We start from the raw sequence: 5,721 nt of genomic DNA on the forward strand, positions 1-5,721 counted from the left end.
TCTTATGGATTGCAATGGTGAATCCACCTTTTGGCGGGTCAGCCAAATTATTGCCTCGAGTCACTTAGTGACCCGCAGGTCATAGGTTGCCGACCACTGGTCTAAACCATAAAAACAAAGAATATAGCTGATGTTTGAAAGTTTTGAATCAGAAGCTTTCTAATTATGTTTCTGTGTATTAGAACTTCACGTACCTCAAGGAGGGGTAAGCTAGTAATCCATATTTCTAAATTGTATAATTAATGTGTGCTAAATGTAAAAAACAAGACATATCTAAGTATGAGAGAATATATTTTGCTAAGGTTTGAATGGGCATTTTTATATATTTGTTTTACAAGCAGAAACAAAATAACTTTTGTTATGATACTTCTTCCATCTAATTATTTTTTACCAAAATTACTTAATTATTGTTGATATTGATTACATCTAATTTACCTAAGTTGTTAATTATGTGGTTTGTACACATATATTTTAATTGTTTTTTGTATTTTTTTTGGTGTTTGTTAAAATTTACCATGATTCAAATGCTTGGTATACTAACAACTTTGTCTTCAAGTTTTAGTGTTAGTAAGTTACTTTTGGTTAATGATAGAAAAGATACAAAGCATATGCATCAGGTTTAATTTGTATATTTTATCATAATCATAAAGCCAGTCATTCCAAAAATTGAGAATACAGAAAATAGCTGATATAGAGAGATGACCAGTTATACTAATACAATTCAGTCTGGCTGAGGTTTGGACCACAGTTTTTCTGAGTGTACTTCCACGATATTATTCTCGGTGGTCCAAAGTTATCAAGTGATGTAGCTCAGTCTAGAACGAACAATAATATATATGTGTAAATCAACCTGATGGTTTTGTACCTCCAGTTTATTTTTCATTGTTTTGAATCATATTTCTCTTTGTATGCTTGATATTTCATGAGATTATATACAATGGATGCTGTATTTTTGTTTCTATTAATAATAAAGATAGTTATAATGAATAACTTTTTTGTTTGCTTATTCTTTAAGTGTGATTTGTTTACCATATGTGTTGAAAGAAGCTTATAATGAAGTAGAGAAAAACTTTTATTGGAATTGTTACCGTCACAAGCAACCACAAATCTACAAAAAATATTTCCTTTTGTTATTCATTGTTTTGATCTGTTGGTAGTTGGTTTTCTACCGACCAAAACTGCAGAGACAATAGCTACATTTTGCATTCAAATGATTGACAGTTCTTCCCTCAATAAAATGCATTGTGTAACATTTTGTGTAGATACAAATACTTTATAGGGCTGAAAGAGAAGGGAAATACAAGTTATAATGAATAACTTTTTTGTTTGCTTATTCTTTAAGTGTGATTTGTTTACCATATGTGTTGAAAGAAGCTTATAATGAAGTAGAGAAAAACTTTTATTGGAATTTCTACCGTCACAAGCAACCACAAATCTACAAAAAATATTTCCTTTTGTTATTCATTGTTTTGATCTGTTGGCAGTTGGTTTTCTACCGACCAAAACTGCAGAGACAATAAAAATTACATCAATAAAATGCATTGTGTAAGATTTTGTGTAGATAATACAAATACTTTATAGGGCTGAATAAGAAGGGAAATACAATGTTTTCATTAAACTGAAAAACAATGTAAATCAAGACATGGATGGTGTCTCAGCTGCCTTGCTCCTGTGATGCACAGTTTTATTCAGACTTCTTCTAACTGATTGTCCTCAGATGTAACGGCAATAATTGTGAAAATCTTAACTTCTCTATCTACACTTTCAGAGCAGAAAAACTAAAGTTTTGTGACTTTGTTGATGTTCAATACCAAACTATAAAACACGTTGGTTTTTGCTCTTTTCCACTGTAGAAAGGTTGGTGAAGCTCTTTGAGGGTCTTAAATCTTTCTTTTTATCAGAAGGATCCCCCACCCCCAACACTCCAATGGCTATTCAGTTGAGTGAGGTCTACCCGTGGTTCATTCATAGTCAGCTCTACATCTTCCGTAATGGTATATAAAAGATCAAGGGAAGTAGTAAAAGTATGTTTGAAGTAATAGCCACATTGAAAGAAATTTACCCAACAGTTAAAGAAAGACATGACCAACATTTCATCTCCACTACCATAAAACATGTTCTGAGATAGGATGAAATTTCTGGGTCAGATGTTTCAGTATTCAAATCAGAAGTGGAAGAATTCTATGGTACATTACGAATATCTACACAAATAGATGCAGACACTTTCAAATGAGTTGATGTTTTCCTAACCACCTTTGTGGGAAGAAGTTGAGGTTACTTGTTTGTACTTGGGGGGGGGGGGGGATTGTAGTGGATGATGCAAATAATTGTTGTAAAACCTGTACAAGAGTAGGCTTTGTCACGACAAATGGGTACATTTCTTCAGATAGTGTGAGCATGTTAAACAATCATCGGAAGGTATGTCAGTAGCTGTTTACCATTCCTTCATATTATAGTAATGTGGAAAGAATATTCTCTTTGAACATGCAGTAGACGACGAGGGAAACTGCATGGAAGTGATGAGTACATTGGAGGAGATTCTCCAAGTTTTAACCAGTTTCAAGATGAATTTACGACTTTGTGATTAAACAATACGACATTTTAAAAAAACTAAATCAAGTGAAAAATATTTTTAAAAAACATTGTATTTTTCATTCACAAATAAGTAAAGAAGAATTAAATCAGTAAAATGATTTACAAATTAACCTATAATCTTATGTGTTTATTAATTAATGACCCGCTCCTTTTTCATTCTAATTAATTTCATTAAACCTTATCGGTTTAAATATTTAGATACGTTTGAACATTTTGAAATTAATTTTATACCAACGAAGGTGATTTTATTTTGTTACTTTAGTTAATGGATTGAGAGCTAACTTAAATCTGCTATGCTGACCGAACCTTATGAAATATATTGAGATAATGGCTGAAAATATTGCTATGTACCCAACTGGTAATTCAGTGAATCACAATAGCTATAAGTTTTACTTTTTTGGTTTTATAAGTTACCTTTTAATCATTTTAATTATCTTGTAAATAATTAGCTTAATTTTGATCAGTTCTCGCTAACTTGTCAAATTGCAATAGCTCAAGAAAACTATAAACTTAAAATTTCCAAGCATTATCACTGTACTCAAAATAACTATAAATCCGTTGGCGTTACTAAAAATAGTTGAATACACTCTCCTTTCACTGGACTGCAAAGTTTTTACAAATATTTCAGTTCAATAGCGTCTCGAATGTGTGTTGTGTTCCCATGCTTGACACACAAATAACCAGTATGTCTAAATGAAATAGTACAGATAATGAAAGAGAAATCTTAATTTAAAATTTAACATTTCTTAATGGCTCTCTGCGTTATGTCAAAGATAAAACAAATATTTACAATGAAAGTAAAAAAGTAAAAAAAAAAAGTTAAGTTTGCAAAACAACTTTTAAATTACAAAGATTTATTAATTTGGCTGCAGAACACAAGATGGCAAAAATAGATTAGCCAATTAGATCAGCCCTTACATCAAGTACAAGTTTTTCGTGAATTATCAGTTGAACAAGTTTAAACCGTCTAAATCTGAAAGTTGAGTAGACTTTTATTTATTTCTTCATCGCTATTCATTTTATATTATCAAACTTCATTCTACCATATACTGAAAGGTATACATTTAATGAAAAATGATCTTATACTAATCTGTTTAAAGAATACTGATTTCTAAAAATAAAATTATTCAATCCAGTGTTAGTGTTACACTAGAAAATTTATTTGGTGTTTTAAAAATATTATATTTTACTCCACAATTGTTTATTTATTAATTTTTTGTCTCACCGTTTTGGTTGTACATTTTTACGGTTACAGCTTGATAAATCTAGTAAAACTTACAGTTTGTTACACCTTTTTTTAATATAATCAAACATCTTAGGGTAATATTACGTTCTTTTCAAACTGTGTTGTTTTGGTTATATGAAATGCTATTATAATTCTCTGAACCATACTTCCATAATAATACCCAAATTAATATTAACGAATAAATGTTCCTACTTACTTATATTGTAATTAGTATTTTTGAAACACTTCTCAAAAGCAGTCGTGGCCGAGTGGTTAAGGCGACGGACTAGAAATCCGTTGGGATCTTCCCGCACAGGTTCGAATCCTGTCGACTGCGAGAACTTCTAAATTTTTGCTCACATAAAATATTTTAATATTTATTAAAATACCAACTACAGGATGGATCAAATAATTTAAGCTTTTTTCATCACATCATTAAATGTTTCTTTCTTTGTGAATAGGAGACTAACACAGTGCTACAAGGCTTCCACAAACAGTGCTAAACCATAACATCTTTTTTTTTATTAAAATTGCTTTGCCCCCTCCCCACAGTAGCTCAACAGTAAGCTAGAGGCTTATGATTCTAAAATTCATGGTTCGATCTCTGTGGTACAACTTTGTGCTTAAACAAAATACCATTTGTTTATTTCAAGAAGGTAATAGAGCAGTCAATTATTCGGGTAGTTAAGTTAAAAGAAAATTCAACTGTATATAAGTACAGATAAATGTATAGGAATATGAGGCAGGGGAAGATCCAGAGTATATAATGTGCCAGAAGTGAACCCTATTAGTTTTTGTGTTGGTCAAGAAAACTGAGACGTGGTTTATTTCTTTAAAATTTTCACACAAGAACTATATGCACCTAGACGTCCCTAATTTCGAACTGATAAACTAGAGAAAAGAATCTGGTCAACAGAATAATGAGATTTGACCCTCACGCTTGTAGTGCACCAACGACCCCTAAATGCAAAGCGCAATTTTGTGGCAATGAGACGTGAGCCATGAACCCTTGGATTCACAGTCCGTGTGCACTAACCTTCTGACTATCTCCAGCACCCGAGACATGGAAGCTAGAGTGCTTTTACAAATACTTACAGAAAAAATACAAAATATTAGTTCGTAAAATTATTATATTGCTTCTCTGTTAAATCTAAAAATAGTCGAGATAATGTAAAAAACTGATAACTATACTCAAAATCGTATTAAAATGCTAGAACTTCTGATATCTGGTTAAGTCTTAATTGTTCTCAGAGGCACCGATATTTAACATAATATTCATAAAATAATTTATTTAAAATGTGTCTTCAGATTATAATATGGTTTTATTAAAACAAACCAGTTTTTAATTAAAATTATGCGTTTTTGACCTTTAGTATCTCTGTTATGTAGAATGTATAAAGATATTTACATCAAAATGTTTTCAGTTCTTGTGGGTCCAAAACAAAAAAAAAAAAAGAATCTCTACGTGATGCTATATATTAACACACACTAATCCCACGAGAACCAAGTTACATGCATTTAACTGCAGTACTACAAGTTAAATGTTAATTTCTCTTAAGGTTTGTTTGTTTTCGTGACAGGAATTTAGTTTTTAAAAGAAAGAAACTTTCCTTAAATGGGGTGGTCAGGGATATTATTATTCCCCTTCGCCCCGCACGCTGTAATTTTATTAATGTAGATGTTTGGTTTGTTATGGATTTCGCGCAAAGCTACACGAGGGCTATCTGCGCTAGCCGTCCCTAATTTTGCAGTATAAGACAAGAGGAAAGGCAGCTAGTCATCACCACCCACTGCCAACTCTTGGGCTACCCTTTTTACCAACGAATAGTGGGATTGACCGTCACATTATAACGCCCCCACGGCTGAAAGGGCGAGCATGTTTGGTGTGACGGGGATTCGAA

General features: G+C 31.9%; 1 non-coding gene across 1 annotated transcript; it reads left to right on the forward strand.

Moving 5' to 3' along the window:
- The first annotated feature begins 4,075 nt into the window (after positions 1 to 4,075).
- On the forward strand, positions 4,076 to 4,157 carry Trnas-aga. Its single transcript has one exon. It is a non-coding gene; the product is annotated as a tRNA-Ser (tRNA).
- Positions 4,158 to 5,721: the final 1,564 nt, after the last annotated feature.

Source organism: Limulus polyphemus, unplaced genomic scaffold (assembly GCF_000517525.1).
Source record: "Limulus polyphemus unplaced genomic scaffold, Limulus_polyphemus-2.1.2 Scaffold2642, whole genome shotgun sequence".
NCBI classification, from domain to species: domain Eukaryota; kingdom Metazoa; phylum Arthropoda; class Merostomata; order Xiphosura; family Limulidae; genus Limulus; species Limulus polyphemus.